Source organism: Anopheles gambiae, chromosome 3 (assembly GCF_943734735.2).
Source record: "Anopheles gambiae chromosome 3, idAnoGambNW_F1_1, whole genome shotgun sequence".
NCBI lineage: Eukaryota > Metazoa > Arthropoda > Insecta > Diptera > Culicidae > Anopheles > Anopheles gambiae.
The window spans coordinates 27,600,137-27,620,301 of record NC_064602.1 but is presented as its reverse complement, the minus strand read 5'-3'; the positions used below and the strand labels follow the sequence as shown (position 1 = coordinate 27,620,301).

General features: G+C 43.7%; 2 protein-coding genes across 2 annotated transcripts in view; one reads left to right on the top strand and one right to left on the bottom strand.

Moving 5' to 3' along the window:
- Window positions 1-1,780, bottom strand: part of LOC1280122 (transmembrane protein 242) — a 145,905-nt gene extending 144,125 nt beyond the window's left edge. Inside the window, exon 1 of the mRNA XM_061654837.1 lies at window positions 1,776-1,780. The gene's annotated coding sequence lies outside the window, so the exon portion shown is untranslated. The remainder of the gene's footprint in view (window positions 1-1,775) is intronic.
- Window positions 1-20,165, top strand: part of LOC1280116 (centaurin-gamma-1A) — a 155,930-nt gene that overhangs the window by 28,500 nt on the left and 107,265 nt on the right. The gene's annotated exons all lie outside the window — the stretch shown is intronic.

Here is a 20,165-nt window from a genome sequence, read left to right as displayed (position 1 = left end):
AAGATGATGGGAGGTTGGGAAAGTACTTGACTTATGTGATGGGTTCAAGTGTACGTCAATTCGTTTTGTTGCAGGCCGTTGCCGGCTCCGGTGAGTGTGGGAGGTGCATAAATTCTGCAAACGAGTGTACGATTCGTTGCAGAGCATGCACTGGATGCAATGTGATAATTTTCATTTGCATTTGCATACACTAGAACCCGAGCTTCTGCAGCATATGAAAATTCCAGCAGCCGCCGTTCGAAGCGGTGGCCTTAGAATGCGTATTAGTACCTAGCAATTGGACGACATTGTGAGTAGTTTGAAAAACAAACGACCGACCGTGCCGATGTGCATCTAGACTAGTACAGCTCCAGCGTGTGCAGCTGTTTGGTTGTGGCGGACCACATGAATGGTACACAACCACATACGCCAGGCATGATGCAATCCATTCCGATGCGATCCCAGACGGATGCGTCCATACAAACAAGGGAACCTTCGCCGAGTGGCGCCAGGCTTAGGAAACGGCCCTCGGAGGAAGAAAGTGTTGCCGTTATGATGATGAATTATGAAAGAGTGTTTGATTAGAGAACCCGCTGCCGTCGTTGCCACGCCGAGGGGGAGAGGGAATCAATGATAATGCTATTACGGATTATTGCGTGTAAAGTAGGACTTAACTCATTTAAAGTCGCCAGCAGTCGGAACGTTCTCAAGTTCGTGTGGTGTAGGAGCTTGCGCAACGTTACACAATGTTTTACACATGCATATATGCTGGGATATGGATCCTTGTGTTCATTACACAACCACCCACAAGGAACCCAGTTTCGGTTGGAAGTGGGAGAGGGCAAACAAAATATGAAGCAAAACCACTGCCTTCGGGGTAGAAAAAGTAATCTAAATTCCACCATATCATGTACTCTCTCTCGGCGGACGTGTCCCGGATGATGTTGGGGTTGTTGATGCTGCGGATGTTGCTGCCTCTCCTTTTCAGCAGCGTTGACCGAGTTGTTTTGCGTACCATCGTTCTGTTTGAAGTTGTTATAGCGTATGGCTGTGTGCTTTTCTTTCCCGACTAAAGAGGGCACAGTTTGATGTACGTCATAAAACCCAGGAGTCGCCGTGTGCCCGTTCTTTTTTGCGAGTTGCATTCTTTTGTGGTTGTGTTTTTGTTGCGCTCTTTAGTTTACATTTTGACGTCTGAATAAAAGATGGCTAATGGATGTGGCATTTTGCTTTTGCAAGTGTTTTTGTTGTCCTTTTACTACACATTTTGGTGGTTTGGGTAGTTTTTTTTACGCACTTTAGGGATTCAAGAGAAGCGACGAAGAGTATTGGTGTAGAAATCCAATATTCTGTCTCTATCGTCGGTAGTGTTGTTTTCCCCCCTACCATCGCAAGCTAATGTGGCAAAAACAGAAGTGGGCTTATTGCAGCAGTCCGACAGCAATTTTGGAGTACCATTCAAGCTGACGTCTCGTGGCTCGCGGCACACGAGACGAGCGCGCAGTGGCACTGACGAATGACCACGTCGAGCAACTTCATTAGCATAACGCTACCGGGCGTCCCGGTGCTGGGCCGCGCGCACCGTATGTTCTTGTAACTCCATTTCGGTTCCCTCGTGGCCCTCTTTTTTGTTGCTTCCTCACATTTCGACATTCTCAGCTTTACGGGCACTCTGCACTCTGTCTCTCTGCACACGGCGCGATCTGGGCGAGCTGGAATTAGTTTCCTGTAGTTCAAGGGCGCAACCCGACCACTTTCTCTAAGTAGCGTACGACCTTCGCCAAACCCTCACCTGCTGTTATTTAATCCCCACACACCGACCCAGCGCCACAGAGCAGGTTTTCGGTTTTTGCATACGAGCTTTACGCTCTTGCGCTGTGCAAAACAGTGAACCCTCGCGGGCAAAATTGAAGCAAAGCGAAACAGAACGAACTGTGTGCTAGAGGAATGGGTAGAGTGCCACTTTGGCGTACACGTGTGTGTGTGTCTCCTGTTTGTACAAAAAAGTAACTACGCAAACATAAACATAAATTAAACCCCTTGCACACCTCACAAAACGGTGGTACGACACGCAGCATAAGATGTGAAGTGTGATCGAAATGGAGACCGCGTGCGCCCCGTGTATTTACGTTGACTCGTTGGGTTTCGAGGGTTGTTGAGATCGGCAAAAGGGGTCTTTAAAAGGTGTGTGTGAGTGAGTGTGTCTGTTTGCGAGCCTGAATTGATTTCAGACCACTGTCGCGGAGAGGGCGCTTTCGGCGATCCATCGCGGGTCGTTTCCAGTTTCAAGTGGCAAGGTCATGTTTCAAGAGTACGCCTCAGAAGCGGTGAGCAAAGCAGAAGACGGTGTTGTTGTGCATTATCTGCAAACTGCTGAATGCTTGTCAAACAGTGAAGCACACTGTCTATGAATGCTTCTGAATGCATATAAAGCATTAATGTTTTGATTTATTTAAGCGTTAAGCTTTTGATAAGGATAGTAAAAAATGACATAAAACGAAGCTGTAAATAATGTTTAAACTTCCTGCACTCGCCTTCACACTTCCTCGACAATAGCGAACGATCGTAAAAACCAACGAGCACGTGAATCGCACTCATTTTCGAACGCGGTTGGCCGACGCGGCTTCATTCTGGCTTATTTTTTAATTTATGCACGCAACGTACTGTTATAAATTACTTTTGACGAGCGTACCACCACAAGACCATGGGGCTAGTTGGTGGGGCAGGGTTATTCGCGCTTTTGCTTTTCCTTCGCTTTTCCACACACACCTACTTCAGCACCGAAGCCTACTGGAGCTTGCTCTGCATCACGTGTTTGGTGATTAAATGGGTCACCGTACATTGGGGTGAGTTGGTTTGCTGTTTGGGTAGCGTGCACATCGGGGTACGACGACCCGTTACCCATTTACAATGCATCCTTCCGAAACGGGTTTGAGTGCACTTTCACTTTCGTCCGATAGCGCGGTGGTTCATTCATTTTCGTCACGTTGATTAGCAAAGTGTGGAAGGTTTTTTTTTAGAGGAACAACCAGTTCGTCGCTTTGCGAGCTATATTGACGAAAACATTACTGTAGCATCAGCAACAGCAGTATAAGAAGGTGTGTTGTGTAGCGATGAGAGAACTCCATCTGATGGAGTGTGCGTTTATCACGTTTTAATGCTTTTCTGGTAACTTTTCTGGAGACACTCTACCCAGACACTGAAACCGATGGTGTGGAAATTGGACGTCTAAAAAGTACCATTTCCTTCCATATTTTCGTGTCGTGTTCTTCCTTTCGTATCGCATCTTCATGTGCTTCAGTTTGTGAGCTTCTGCTTCTGTACGGTTCGTGCGCTGCTTCACTTACATCTTGCGGTGAGTCTGCGGTTATTCTTGGCAGCACACGGTAGGTTCCTCATGGGGAGGATCTTAAAAGCAGGGAAACCACTTAGAGCCTGCCAGACTGTGGTTGGTGGTGGTCTAGAAGAGAAGATAGTAGAATTATGTTTAAGGATTCCTAGTATCAGGAGTACACGTGCACTCTTCGTGCTAAGAACGAAGGGCTGCAGAAGCAGACGGAGTGTATCCTTCCATGGGTAATTGGTTTGTTTTGCCTTTCCCAAGTATTTGTACTTGTTGGTATTTATTATGTCTGAAATTTTCCAAGAATTTCCAAGATGCAAAATGTAAAACAGCCTTTACAATAAAAGTTCATGCGAAGAATTTCGCCGAACCGACGAGCCTAGACATCATTGCCTGTGTCGTCGTATGACAGAGAGCAGAGTGACAGGCGTAAGAGAAAGCTAATTTCCCCCGACTCCGAAGCATCTTCTTCCGGCGTGAACATGACGATGGAGCCTAGCCATCGAAAAGCGAGATTGGCAGCTAATTTGCAAATAGCTTTCAAACCCATCCTAGGCTTGCGGTGATAAAACCTATCGTGCGCCAATAATGGGTTTACCTCGAACGCTGGTCGTCTTTATTTATTTTTTGGAACGCTGCTAATGGACTTGTGTGGAGTTTGATGAAGCCGCAGGAGATTTAAGTGTTTAAGATGTATTGAAATGAGTTTAAATCCTGTATGGTGTTTTATGATGGTAATTGGATAGGAGTTGTAAATGATGTGGTCGTCTACAAAGAATTGGCTGAAAATGAAGTATCACATGCATTTATTATGTGTACAGTGCATTAAAAATTAATTAAATAGTTGCCAATAAGTTTGGATGTAGTCCATTTGATGTATCCATGCTTTCAAATTGTACTCAATATACATTTGCATTGTAAGTTCTATGTGTTTTGTGGAATCTACTTCTACGACTAATTCAACTTACACCTGCATATTTTGGAGCTGAAGATGTACGGAATGATTGCTCTCGAATCTAGACATCAATCAAATAAATGTATACAACAGTATTTCTTATGTCTAAGCTTCCACAGTGTAATTGCAGCCATACAACGAAACGCTTTGTCAAACATCTTTCAATAATTGGATTTGAACGCTTGACAAACACTAAGACTGGTTGACGAAAATAAACTATTGGTCCTGGCTAAGTAGCGCTTATAGCGATAAAGCGTAACTACTGACTACTGTAAGCGTCATAGCGTTTAAATATAACTTGGTTGGCGTAGTTGATTCCTGGAGATGCGTTGTTTACGCGAAAACCTGAAGATGTTACTGTAACGAATGTCCTAATTCGGTTTAGGTGTTTATTTTATGATTAAATTGTTTTATTCTGTTGTTTTGTAATAGTATACTTTTTACATTCAACATCTGGCAGTGTCTAGTTTATGTTCTCTGCTCCGTTCCAGCGATAGATTTCCATCGCTCGAAAGTCCTCGAAAGCGCACACAGGTCGTATGAAAGCTGTTACAACGTTTTCCACTCAGCTGGCGCTGCATTTCTTTTGTCGCGATACGCTGGATGCTATGTAGATAGCTTTATTTACGATACCATCGCCAGGAAGCATCCTGCTTATTGTCTGGTTTTTATTCCCCCGCAAGCTCTGGAGTGTACTCACTGGGGTGGAAAGGGAAGCGTAAAACCTTTCGGACAACTTCAGCATCCACTGCACTTGCCAGCGGTGCAAAGCGGATGGCGGAAGTGCATTGTCGCGTTTGCGGTTTTACTTAACGACGTTACACTACACTTTCGAACAAAGTAGTACCGTCAATTGCCACACAGGGCCCAGTAGCAGTGTGAAGTTTTTGAGCCAGAGTGTTTCACCGATCAGTGCCATCAGGCAGTGCCTTTTGCCGCACGGTAGCTCTGACTCTCGCTAGTCAGACGGGGCGCGGAGTTCACAGTGTTGTCGTTAAAATGTTTATTCGCTCCTACAATTTGGCCCGCTGCACTTACCTTTGCTCATTCGTTGTTTAATGCGTGTGTGTGTGTGTGTGTCTAGTTTATAGCAAAGTTTTGCTGCTGGAGAACATTTCTATTCCCACGTACCAGTGCATGTTGCAATAAAAAGTGACATTCGGTGGCCGAATGTGACCGCAAAAACCGACGGTAATAAAAAAGAAATTTACCACCAGCATCGAACCACGGACGAGTTGGAATGTAAGAAGGGCTATCAATTTTAAAAGCAAGGAAGTATAGCTTCGCTTTTTGTTCTTTCCATCACGTTTGTGGTTTGGTTTTTTTGAATGGTGTTTGAAAAGGTGTTTTTGCTTGCGGGGAGGTACGCTGGAAATCCTTTACTTAATTTATAAATGCATGTTCTACAAAGTCTTGTAACATTCACTGGTAAGCTTTCCAGCTCGGTCCGTCGCGGTGACCCATGGCGACATTGCTCCCTTCTCCAAACAGTAGACCGAACTTCATTAGCTTCATTCTGGGTAAGGGAAAGGGTGTGTACTTTTAACCCTTTTTAAAAAGGAGAGCTCTTGGGTGGCTTGGAAGGACTAGGAAAGCATAATTTTAATTATACATGACCCTGATGGGAAAATTTTCCGGTAAAGTAGCTGAAAAAAGGATGAGCTTTTTTAGCCTTTGGGTTTGCTGCCATCCGTACTCGAGCAGCAAAGGATCTCACCCACGTAGAGCAGCCTTTTTTTCTACTCCAGTTGCCACTCTGTTGTATCACTGTGAAAATTGTGGCAAACTGAATAGAGTTGTTGGAGTGTTTTGTGAACGTCTCTTAGTTAACTTTATGGGCAAAATAGTTGCACAGATTGCAAAATATTTTGCTCTTGCGCTATTAATAATAATCCTAAAGTATTATTCATATAACTGAGCCGTTTCTCGTCCCTTAAATCACTCCCGGCTGTGGGGCAATAAAATTAAAATTTAATTTCCATCCTCAAACCCTCCGGTGGCACCCAGTGTGGCAGAAAATGTAATCATTTGAAGAAGTGCAACATTTTCAGTTCTCCAATTACATCCTCCAATTCACCTTTCGCGTCGCGGCTACTTCCGGCCGCGACGGTTTTTCCGTCGGAAAGCGCCCATCGAATGGTAGTGCTTTTCTTCCTTCCTGGCGGCCAGCGTACCATAAGGATACCACCGGGCCAACGTATAACGGCGTCGTCTACTGCTGGAGGGCTAAGCAACCAAAAGGAAAAAGGAACTGTAAAAAGGCAGACACACCGGTATATGGAATGGATAGCAATTTGTGCTAAATAAATTATACGGCAAACAAAGTCCTTTTTGCCCGGTCTGGAACTGGCTGGGTGGGTGGGTTTTTTTTTTGCGCACGTTTTTGCCGGTTGGAGTTGTGCAAGAAGGATCGCTCTGGGCTGAGCGAGTCATGCAGAAAGGAACACTTTCTAGAAAGGTGGAAAATTCCATCGAATGGAAGCTTATTTAACGTATCCGACGGGGCACAATGTCTCGTTGGAAAAATGTGTGTCCTCGTAAGCTCTAGCCAGCGGGGGCAGTTTTTGTTTAGTTCCTCTTTTTTCCCCGTGGTTAGTATGAGCTAAATGGTATTGGTTTGGTGGTTGTGTTGTGGGAGAAAAAAAGAAAGCAAGAAATCGGTTGCAAAACCATAACATTACGGGTCGCATCGGGACTGTTGGAAGCTTTTGATCCTGTCCAGCGGTGGGTTTAGTATACGTTGGGCAAAGCACAACCAATACCTCCTTAATTCGCCTCTGCCTTCTGACGTGTCTGAGGCACTGGATGGACCCTGGCCGAGGTAAATGGCGTGTGTGCAAACATCATCATGAAGCATTTGTTTTGTTCCGTTGCGAACCGAATCTCACCCACTGTGGGAGGGAGTAGCATAAAGTGTGAAATTTAATCTACCTTGTTCCGATAAGCAATCGTACGTTTGACGCAAACCCCGAGACACGATAAATTGTGCATTTCCGTGAAAAAAGCGAGAAGGTGGTGGTTCTTCATCGGGAAATAAAAACATGAAAAAGGGCAAAATACACCCGCAGTACCCGGGCGAGTTGGTGGAACGTTAAAATGGAATTCCTTCCCATTTTTCTACCAAGCACACAGATGGCTCGTTTGGGGATTTTGTGTGTTGCCGTAGTCCGTGGAGTACTGTGTGGAGATGATGACCAGATTCACCTTTCCCGGGGTCTCCCCGGACATTGGGCGAAACGGAATTACGATCTGCAATGATGCTCCTCTCGAGTGGGAAAGCTTTGAAGGGAGCAGCATCCCTGCGCTCTGCTGTGTTTTTGATCCATTTGTTCGTTAGCCAACGAGCCAACGAGCGGAGAAAATTGAGTCAAACGAGATCAACATTACCGGATATTATTGTTCGCAGGATGTTCGTTTTGGGTGTAAAGATAGCTTTGCTCTTCGACCTGCCGGGTTTTTTGGGGTGAGGATAAAATGTGCTCTGGGCAGGACGAGCGTTACATTTTTTAGCTGGATTTGTTTGTGGAAGCTGGTAATCGAATAGCGTTCAGGGAAACGAAAGCAAGTTATCGATCAGTAGAGTCAAGAGGGAATGCTAGGCAGGTCTGTGATGTGCCAGTCTGATGTGATTTGATGGAGCGGGGGGTTTGTTATCTAATCCTTTATCGGAGAATATAAATCCACCAAAGCCCTTCTGGGAAGTGAAATTAATTATTTATGTTTGCTTTTTCTTTCAGGTATGCATAGCTGTTTGGTTTGGTACATTAGGTGGCTTTCAAGGTTCTATTACATAGTCTGTAAGTAGCAGAAAGGATTTTTGAAGCGGGTGATAAATATTATAAATATTATATCGCTACAGTTTGTTATTGTACAGTAAAATTACAATAAGAATTCTACAATAATGTATATCTTGCTTAATTATAATGCTAATCAATGTAAAATCCCCAAAATACAAAACCTTGGGGTAATTAGAACATGTGAAATTGAACTCCGTAACGTCAAAGCATTGCTTGTCCGACAATTTCTTGGTCGTATGACATAAATATCAGTTGACGGTTGGACATATTAAATGGTAAACATGTTCTTCTCAATGTTTTGTCATCATCAATACAAATTGACGTTTATTCAACTTTAATTAATATTTGTAATGGAGTCGATAATGTCTGCTCTACTGTCAAAAAATGCAAACTTAAATAAGCGAAAACGTCTTTCCGGTCCAAAAATGTACGGTATTAAAACTCGCCATACTTTTTCATGAAATGCCCATCAAATTAGTGTTTAAAACGTGTGTTTATGTTTCTCCCCAAAATGAATGGTGATGATAATGAGTACTGTTACGAGCATACCAATCAGGTAGCGAATCAGTTTCAACGTTAAAAGCCATCGATTCTTATTAGCTGTGAGCTTTGTGAGTGTGTATCGGTTGAACTTGTTAGTTGTATTGTTTTTGTTGTTCTTAATTGAATGAGAAAACATTCAACAACGATCAGCATAAAGGGACGACGGAACTGTTCAATGGGAGCTTAAATCGTAGCGACACATTGGCATCCCCTTCGTTCAGGGTCGAGTCGGTCGGTCGGTCGGTTGGTGGGGGGATACTTACGCACTTACATCCGACAGAGCAACAACGCGTACGATCTGTTGGAGGTGAGCGCATGTTTCAAAACATTATCAAGCGCACCATGCGGCGCGCGTGGCTCTCGTTGCGTTGCGAGAACACTGCTCATTATCATTCATTACCGACATGCGAAATTATCTCTCACCACCGTGTTCATGCACTTTTAGCGATGCCAAAACCATGATCGGTTGATGTGTGGATATATGCTCCGGTCGGTCAAGGGGAGGCTGATGGCGAGGGAGATTATTATGGCCTGAATTGTTTAATTGCAATTTGGTCAGGTCGGTCGACAGGTCTATGCGGCGGGTGCTATTGTGCGAGCGACTGCATTTGGATGGAGGATGATGTTTTGAAGTACAGCGGGACACGGAGAGGGAGACAATTGTGGTTTGCGGAGGCAAATTTATAGGTTGCACCGCCGCCGTCAGACACACACACTACAGTTGCAGGTTAAGTGTTGGGTGCGTTCAGACGGGGTACTGAGATACTTGAATGGAGATAGCATGTTGCAATAATAATGATTCAATAGTTATGATTAACGAAATGGATTGGCCCCTAAGTGTACGATAATTTGTGTTTCATGGTGGGCGGTATTTCGTACCTCATAAAGCGGGAAGCGATTTGCGCAAGAAGTGCAATTAAAATATGTGTACTATCAAACCAGGTACAAAACAATAATGTGTGTTAAAAGTGTAACATCTTTCTAGATACCCTAATGGTGTTGTGATTGATGTTTGAACACTCTTAAATCCTGCTTTTGCGCTACAAGCTTTCGTATGTGATGATGGAGCAAATCAGCAGCAAAGCATCAGCAGGAGCCCCCTTTTAGAAACGGAAGTTTAAGCGCCTTTAATCTCCGGTTTCGTTCCGGCTGCTCCGGCTTTTCGTAAGCCCCCGTCGCGTTTTTAAGAAGACCTTACTCCCTACCCTACTCAAGTATGTTTGGGCGCGTGACATAAGCTGTGCGAGGTAGAAAGGGGAAAATGTCAAGCGTTAGGCAGTACCTCCAGCACCAAACCTTTCGCTTAAATCGTCATCATCGTCACTCGTGCTCAAGAATCAGCTCACACAGTCGCTCAGCATACCATCTGGATACCCGGAAGCATTTAGACGTGCTTCGAGAGCTTTAGTAGAAAACGGTACAAGGTATGCTCTCGTTCGGGATGCCATCGAGAACGATGCTGATGAAGCAGTTGAAGCAGGCTGGATGCTGAGAGCACAGTCTGGATGCACGGTGGAGCTGAATTCTGCCGACATACCAGAAATCGAAAACCGCCGGCTAGAAGTCGGATTGCTAGGCATGAAAGAATGATACGTACGTGTGCCCGACGAGATACCATGTGGTCTTTTGTATGTTGATTGTGACTGAGAACCATGCTCCTTTACCTATCCCGAACCGACCGTTTTTATTGGATGCGGCACCCTTATCAATGCCGGCTGACGTTTAACTGCCCACCGAGTTTGGGTCACATCGTGGCGAGAGGTTACGGCAGGAATTGAAGATTCGTTTAGGCTGAGCAATCAGCATGAGGTTCGTTTCATGTGCGGTTCGGTCGGTCAGCACATCAATTCCATTTCCTGGCGAGACCTACCTTGGGTAGCCTCATCCCTAACTTCGGCCGTCGCCAGATTGCTATGGAGATTTTCCGTTTGTTTCGCTTCTCGTCATGGTTTGTTGAAGGCTGAAGGCTTTACCTAATTACCCTATCGGTTTTGTAATTTTCAGTATCCACCAAGCGAGCGAATTACCGTCCGTATCTTGTCCGTATTACCGGAACTTAAAACTAACAAGAAAAATCAGATCTCTCTGGTTAAACTGAGGGGGAGTCCTTCTGGAGGAGCTTTGCAGCAACTTTGTAACAGGCGTCTCGAGATGCTCAACAAAGTTTTTCTCTGTGAAGTGGCAAGATCGATTTCAGGAGTCATTAAGTTGAAGTGACGGGGGAAATAAAAAATACACGCCATCTTCCCGCTTGATTATATCTGCATAAAGTCATCAAACGGCACTTCAAGTTTCGACCGATCGGTCAATAAAACAACGCTCGCGGTAATGGCTATTTTATTCCCTTTGATGTCTTTGCCATTTATCCAGATTGAGTTCTATATTACATTTTGATTAAGAAGAATATTTTTCTGCTGTCCGAGGGAAGAGGTACTTTCCAGGAGAGGGCAAACTATCGCAATAATTCATTCCTTCAACTGTCTTGCACCACCGAAGTCTCTTAGAGCTTCCAAGAACTGTGGTGGTTGAATATGCCTTATCGTTCCTTGGAGAATGATTTTTAATGCAAAAGTATGAATAAAGATGTCTCGAAAGCAATTGAATCGATCGTTTTTTGTCGTTCCCTTTGGGGTTTTCAATTTATGGATCATCTTCGCGTTGTCCTTGGAATACAATTGACTATTTTCCTCTGTTGAAACGAAAATCCGTTCTGTTTTTACCCTACCGAAAGGATTTTCAATCCAGCATTCGCCGCTCCTCTCCCTCTAAAAACTCTTCCTCCAGATACGTGCCGTATCATTGGCGTTAGGAATGGAAGGAATTACATTCATCGAATGCCTGTCCGGTGCAGCCATCGTATCGCGTTCCTGCGGCGAGGAAGTGCCAGTATGTTAAGCGCAAATATCTCTGCGGCGAGCATTTTCCAATCACGCGCGGGGATCGATCGATTTTTCCGTTCCCTTTTTCCCGGGTGGTCGACGGATAGGAAATGGTCTTATCCGGAGTTTGTTTTTTGCTCGCTTTTTTGTTCCTCGTACACGCTCTCTTTGGCCTTTTCTCCTGCTTCCCGATTAGTGCTTTGTATTTTGTCACGTTGGAGGTCGTTTCCGGGGATTATCCTGGCCGTTTCCGCCTTAACCGGGATATGAGCAGCGAAATGGAAGTAAAATATTTACCTCCCGGGTCATGAGGCAGTCTTTCTCTGTTTATTGCTCCGGGTTTTTTTTTTATTCTTCTCCTTCGGTCGGTTTTGCTCCGATCCTGAGAAGCCGTGAACCAGAAGGGATTTTACAGTTTGTGCGGTGTACGGTGAGGGGTGGGTTATCAAATGATATGCCCACCACAAAGAAACCCCATGAAATGGGGATTAGCTGTCATCAGTGGATGGAATCGTTTAGGTTGTTTTTTAATGTTATTTTATTCTCATTTTTAAATGTTTGTTTAAAAAAAAAAAAAAGCTTATATACTCCACAGTCATCCAGTCAATGATGCATCATTAGCACACCACCAAGTGTTATATTCTGCGAAATCTAATGAGTCTAATTGACCACATCATGCCCCAAAAATGGTCTCCGGACATCCGCGGACCCGTCGAGGTTGAAAATTTGTTGCTTATCACTTAAGCGCGCAAATAATGCTTTCCTGTTTTGTGCGCGCTACATTTGCTCTGTATGCAAATTATGGTGCTCGTATTGTTTTTTTTTTAACCCACAGCTGCACAAATGAACACAGGAAAAGGCTACCCATTCCTGATCAGATGGAGCGACAAAAAGCCGACTGTGATGCATTTCCAATTTCCTGCCCGGTTTCGGATGTGTGTATATTTTGCATTATCGGACTGTTCGGAGGCTGAAGCGCATTTTGCAGTGCAACCGCGCTTTCCCTGTGGTGTTTCACTGTTTGAATAATTTAGTAAAATCGATTATCCAAGTGGTGGAGGAAGACACTTTTTTTAGAGGCTCACATATATTTGTAGCACGCAGTACTGCCAACGAGCATTCATCCGATTAATTGGCTTTCCGATCATGAGAAGCAACGCAAAAAAGCTGCTGGTGAAATTTAACAGAATGACTTGATTGCGGTGGTTTTGTGGCGTCTGATGTGTGGTCGTCCTTTTGTATATTTGGTTTCATTTTCCATGCAGAAAAATACATTTGATGGTGGTTGGAACAGTGACATGCAATTAAATGACTCATTTTTGTGCTATCATCAGTACTTTTTCAATGATTTTGTTGTTCAAAGTGTTACAAAAACTCAGCAATGATTCACTCCATTATAACGCCCCTTCGAGTTGATAAGACCGTATTATGTTCCCATTACATAGGGAGCCTGGCTCTGCAGAAAGAAGCACTGGAATCTATTATCAGTTTGGCACGTTTTGGTTTTTTTTCTCTTTTGAAGCCTGAACCTATTGGACCATCTGTGACAGCTTCCATTGTGGATGTTGCCCTCGGTCTTTCACTATCAAGTGCTCCGTTTTTTTAATGTTTAAACTTTCAGCTACCCTGCAAGCCAACTGTTTTCAATTTCAACTCAAAGCAAACTCATTGATTAGCCCTTGATTATTTCACACCATTTAGTTAAGAAGTAAACAAATCTAGCAAAAGTAATCAAAAGGCTCTGTCTGGTTTTGTACCCACAGCAGATGGGAGAGGGCGAATGATTCTGCTTCGCTGCTTCTTTTGCCACGGAAGGTGATAAGTGTACGGTCCTCGAGGAGTGTGCCGTTGATGAAGAGCTGAAGGATGCTTGTCGGTGACAATTAACACCTGCGGCTACGGATCGGGTCGTTACCGATTGGAGCATCATTATCATAATTATTTCTCGCTTTTTGCAATACTTGCAAGAGCGCTGGAAAGATGATGAAAGGTTCAACAGTGTTTGCGGCGGCAATAATTAGTTATTTTTATTTAATTTAATACTTTTGAGGTTGTCAACGGCCGACCAAGCACCAGTCAGTTGCAGCAGTGTTGAAAGGTGTCATAATATGCGATTTTATTGTGAATGACAACAGCATTGCTGTTCATAACGCCACCTTGTTGCATTATACGGGCGAGAGCTTCAAGGTAAAAACATCTCTCCACGTGCCATTGGCAGGAACTGGCGCTGCAAAAAAGCTCTCCCCTCATGCGGTTTAATTTACTTCCGCACAATTGTCTTTTTACGTCAGGCGTAGCGATTCGTTTTCACGTGTCGCACGGGGCACGGAAATTGTGACAGAGTAATTCGTCCCACAGGCGGCACGTTGTCGTTGTCTAGCGACCTTCACTTGGGCGTAGTGGAAGTGTGGGGGAGGCGGGTAATGGGGATTACGCCATCTACCGCACGGTGGTGGCGCTTATCATCGGCCGAGGGAAAAAAAAACATCACGCTTACTCCTCTACCGTTTGGTGAAAAACCGTTCTCGACTTGCGTGGAAAAAAGGTGTACGGGCAACGGTGACATAGCTGTCTGCCGCAGTCTGTGGCGCTGTGAGAGACGGGGAAAGCAAAAGGATCATGAGCAGGGGTCGCAAGTTCGTAATGAAAGAGAGTAGCGTAATAATTACCCAGTCTTGTCTCGGTTGGTTTGTCCGTGCACTGATTTACATTATTCACTCGACTGGACGTTTTGGTTTCGGTTAGTTTTTGTGTCTGAATCACCTTCAGACTTTTTTGTCTAACGATATCCTTTTTTTTCTATGGCAGGCGAAAAGCTTAAGCTGCTGATGCTGATCTCTGTGACAAGGGCCATTGGGCAGTGAACATAGTACCAAGTCCTCGACGGGTTCTAAAATCACAAGCTAATTGGATTTGGTGAAGTTGTTTAATTTGTGAGTTTGTTCGACTTGTTTTTGCTAGAATAGTGAACATTTGGAACTATGTTCTTTTTGATGCTTCAGTTCACGTTCTCCAGGTGTCAGCAATCTTCTTCAGGTGGAAAAGCTAGAAGAAAACAATGAATATTTTACATAAAATAAGTAATAAAATTAGAAAAAACAATAACAGAAAAACATGGTTGTATTAGTATATTTGATATATTTGATGATAATCTGGGATAAAATTATTACCTACAACTCCTGACAATAATTTGTCGATCCCTGCTTTTGATTGGTTTGCAAAAAAAAAACCCACAAACATACATCAGAGCAATCAACTCATTCACTGTTAAAACTCCAACATTTTTTTTTATCTGCTGATTTTGTGCTGCTTTATCGGCAAAACGGTTGCGTGTAAAGTCCCTCTGCGTGTCCCTTCCCTAACGCCAATCCCACCAAATCTGTGTCTGTCCTTACCAGTGGGAGTGTGCGTTTTTTTTTATTTCTCGCTCCGGAAATTTATTGCCGTGTTTCAGTGTCTGGGTGGTGGAAAATCACGAGCCACCACCCAAACAACACAAACAACACAGGGAGGAACCGATAGGCGTATTTTGCAGTTCAATTTTCTCAACCCCTTTCCCAGCCCGTTTCCCAGCCCGGATGGTTAGATTCCCGGGGGTGTGAGTGCGGGCGGCAGCCGCCGAACCGAGACTGATTTTCCGCTGAAGCGAATAAAATATGTTTTCCATCAATCTAATTGTCGGTTGTCGGTGGGTGGCTGGCTGAACCGGTGGGGAATTGGCTGGGCTAGGTTACGGTGGAAAACAAGCGCCAGGATGGGGATGGAAAATTATTCTTCCTGGTATTGGCCACACAATGTTGCCGAAGCGAGAAACGCAGGATGAGGGAATAGTTTCGCTTCCTTTCTGCTTACGCGGTTGCTTTCCTTTAAAGTTTTCCCCTCAGGACCGGGATGATGTGGTTGGTTGTGTTTTCTGGACCGTTCATTATCCTCCACTTGAAGGGCGGAGGAGGGGTGGTGCTGCTGCTCCGTTAGAGGTACGGTACCTGTTTTCGGGCTGTCGAATTCGTGGAATCACTTCCAAAAGTTGAACCAGAGGTTCGCCGTTCTCCGAAAGGAGTAGAAGTGATAAATCATCGGGGCGGTAGAGTGTCGCATTACAGGGTTTCCCACGATTTATTGGTTGGTTCCCAGCAATTTTTGGTGGGTTCCCATATTTTTTTGGTGCGTTCCCACGATTTTTTGGCCGTCTCCCAGAATTTGTTGGTCCAATTGTATTGATATCCAATCGGAAGATACCAATAAATTATGGGAAAAAACTAAAAATCTATGGGAACCCACCAAAAATTGATGGGAACCCACCAAAAAATCATGGGAACTGACCAATAAATCGTGGGAAACCCTGTATGAAGCACAGCTGACTAGAAGGTTTTCCCCAGCATCGATCGATACGACACGGTGGGTACTACTAAGAAAACAGGGTTGTTTTAGTAGGTCATTGTGGAGGAGAATTGAGTATGATTTGTATGTTTATATAGCATGAATTTAAACACATTTTTGTTTAATTTAGCGCAAAAATTTGAAGTTGAAATACAAAGTAAATTTATCGGTTCCATCGATATCGATAGAAAAGGAAAGCAACAGCTAGTACTAAAACCGACGTATCTAGTTACGCTATCATTTCATAGATGGCGCTGCACAGTATGAGTCACCCTGTGTTGTATGCAATCTGCTTCACATGGTGTTGCGCTTGTACATTTCGTACGCCCCTGATGGTATGCAATGTTTTGTTTGTAACGCTACAGTAAAGTATGCAATGAATAGCTAGCCCGATCGATGTACAGGGTATGCAATCTGCATTGATTGTACTAAAAACGTCATGCAGTGACGTAGAAAATTGAAGCAAATATGCATTTTCATTTCGTTTCCAATAGGGGAAAGCGGGGCAAAATGGGCATGTTAAGCAGTTTACTGAATATTCCATTGAATATGCCACAAAACACAATTATTCATGCATTATTGTATGCCTCCACTATTTATCTATGGATTAAAATTGCCACATAGAATGAAAACAACTTAAAATCATGAAAACAGTGTAAAATAAAAGTTGATGTTTTACGAGAAGCTATTTTGACACGCGGGGTAAAATGGGCATAGCCCTGGGGCAAAATGGGCATATGTAAATAAACTGTGAAACGTCAAAACACTGGGGTAAAATGGGCCACAACAACTGCGCTTAGGTAATGGTCTATGCTTTTGCGCACCGTTTCGTGAATTGTATTTTCGTTCTATCTTTTGTTTTGCTGGTCAGGAAAGCCCTTAAAATTCTTCCAAAAATATGTTATCAAAATTAAAACAGTTTTTACACGTTTAAATCTACAAAATCGATTCTTTTGAAGCTGTGTCTGTTATCATTATTGAGGCGACAAATACAACACCATAGCCTCACCAAACGCCATTTGTCAAAAGTATCTGCCCATTTTGCCCCAAGCGTAACTGCCCATTTTGCCCCACGTGAAGCATTTTTGTATTTTATGTTATATTAGTAAAAATACGCATTCGATCGCCTTGCTTTCTTCAGACAAATTGTATAGAAATATCATATCTTTAATAATATATAATGTAAAACTTCAACGCATCCCTGCTAGGGATTAAGCTTATTTTCGAAGTGACAAAAATTACATCAATATGCTACTAAACCTTATTTTGCACTTTTCTTGGTTATTTGTTGTGTAAGGGTTATGAAACTTACATGGTTTTCATAAAACACTCTAATGAATACATTTTGAGCATTGGAAAGTAGCTTTGTAGTCAAATAATGCTTAAATAGAGGGTGCCCATTTTGCCCCACATGCCCATTTTGCCCCGCTTTCCCCTACTTGTAGAACCACTATCAGATGTCCTTAGGTTTATGTGTATCTATTTTCCTCTTTTTTATCTATTTAATAAAGTAACATAACATATGAATCATATTCCAATTTCATATTTGTCATATTTTTTCACATTTCTTTCCCGAAAAAACTGTTGGATTACAATCAAATCACAATAAATAAGTTGGTGAATTATTTAATAATCCTTACTTAAATTATTTTCATCAGTATCTTTTCCTTACACGTGTGGTTAATTGAATTTTTATCCACAATTGTGTGCTACTTGTCAATCAAAGCACATCCCAGGTGCCGTTGCGGAAATGAAACAAAGGCAGTAGCAGTTCTATCGGATTGTAATTAAATTGCAACACACGCAGCAAGTGTCTTTATTGGGCAGCTAGGGCGCTAGGGTGTATTAATGGCTGGCCGGTGATTATTATTGTGAAGCCAGGCTTATAATTACACCACTCCTGGCATCATCATGATCGAACTGATTTTTCTTTCCAATAAGAAAAGTGCACATTCACAAACGGCAAGGATGTAGAAGATGCCAGAAGGTGAATAAAATAGGGACACCCTGATTACGATGCGTAGGAGCACTGTTGGCGTAATCGTCCTGGCAGTCTGCCTGCGAGAATGAACTGAGCGATGAGTCATCGGTTTCCAAGCCCAAAAATACACGCACCCGATTGTGTCTGGTGCTGCGGGCTGCTCTGAACGGAGGGGCGTTTGAAATCAAGCAAAAGGAAAATTCATGTTCTTCCTTCCCGCCCTGTCGTCTTTCCCTGTTCTGCGATGTTGTTTACTTAGTTGGCTTTTTCAGGATGGGGGAAAGTGTCCCCTTCTTCCTACAACCTTCATCTTTTATCGTAGAGGCTTTTCTGCCTTTTGAGCAAAATTGGGCCAATGTTCTTTAGGCTGGTGCTGCTGCTTTAAATTGCGCTTTGGCGCTGAAGCTTCTGCATACAGAACTGTCCCGACAGAAGCACGTGTCTGCAAAGTGTATGGATCGAAATGTGTGAGCATGTGTGTGTGTGGGACACATTCGTTAGAAGTCTCGTTAGGTAAAAGTTGGTCACGGCGTTTGCTCTGACGATGCTCCGTGTGGGAAGAAGAAACATTCAACCAGCAAGAATGCAGGATATTCGCTTCACAAACCAACATTAAATGCTTGTTGTTGGAGCACGATGAGCTAGACTAGACCCTACTTCGTGGTGGTTATTGTATTATATATGCGCTTGAAACATAAGCCACAGCCACATTGTGTATCTCCTTTTTGGAGAGCTCTCGGTTTGTTGTTTAGATAGAATCTGGTGTGGAGGCGCTTACGATTTTCCACACAAACAGAGCCCGTAAATGACGTGCTCAAACCATACGGCGCGTGTAAGCCTGCAAAGATAGTCTATTGCATGGATTTGAAATGGATTTACAAGTAGCAGAAGGCAGTTCCTGCGAAGAAAGGCTTTTCCTGGAAGCCCGTAAAAAGAAAGGAAACTTTAGCGTGGCCTTGCAGCAGGCAGATGAAGGCCGTCGAAAATGATGGCGCTATTTGCATTCGCCAAACAGCGAGCGAGTCTTAAAAAGGGGATCCCGGGATCGAGTTTTATTTATCCTCCTCACCGTCTTTGGGGTGTATAGCTTTTGTTAGCCTGTTTGGTATTGGGGTTTGCTGTTGTTTGTTGTTGATTTCTGAAGTACCTGTAGCTGCCCACGAAGATACGCTGGAAAAGCTTCTCCGAAGCGTGGTTTTGTTTACTGTCCGGGCTCAGATCCTTGCGGGCTCTGTTTGCTGATGATGTTGCTATGCCTCTTTGCCAGTTGGGATGACGCACTGAGGGGTTAGCAGTAAATGAAATATAAATGTTTTATGTTATGCTTGAAGTAACTGTCAGCAACTCCATCGAGAAGCGTCAATTATTCAACAACGACCGCAAGAGCTGTGCCGTGGCCCAATCGGTTGTGCCCAAAGTGGTGGTTTTAGGCTATTTTCGCTTGAACAAGAGCCTGTGGAAATACTTACTTGATAGGCTTGGTAAAATTTGTAGGATAAAATGTATATCAAAAGACGGTCAAACTGGTGGTTTAAAAAAAAAGGTCACAACACCACACCCGAGAGTCATTTGTGGGACAATTTATGAACTCTTTAGTGGCGAGAAGAAGTTACCCAACGGGTCGTAAAGATTCTACCACAGCAAGAACGTTCCAATGAGCGGCAATAATGTGTACAACTTTCTTCATCCCGGAAATGGTGACATTTTCTAATGCCGTCTGAAAACCATCCTTATGGGTCGTAAAAACGTCCAACAAGAAAAAGCCACACTCTTGACCGACTCCTGCTCTGGAAAGTCTAGATGATGCCCCCTGCTCTGGAGGAGTCTATTGGCGTGGCAATGAGTAACGGCACAACGGGGAGGATTGCTTTTAAAACGCCAGCTACCGGCTATGACCTTTTCCCGGTGCGATAAAGCGTCGATCCTGGTGACATTTGAATGACACGATGCCTTCACAAATGAACGGTCCGGATTGAGCTGTGCTTTCTTCCGTAACTGAGTCGTAACTTTCTTTTCGATAAATTATGATCTTCTCGATTATGTTCGATTGAAATCCGTTTGAATGTCTTCTCTTTTTTTCTTGCTTCTGGTGACAACTTTATTGATTTCTTTGGGTATTTGTGTGTGTGTGTGGGTATTTGATCAGCAATGGATGATGATTTTTCGATCAAAGAATTACGCACCAGTTCGCAAGCGGTAAGAAAGGTACACTGGAAGGTTCGTATCGAAATCGAATTAGTTGCGCTTGACGGACAACGGAACCGGGTCGACCGACCGACGCACTTCTGGGCGATCATAAATCGCAGGA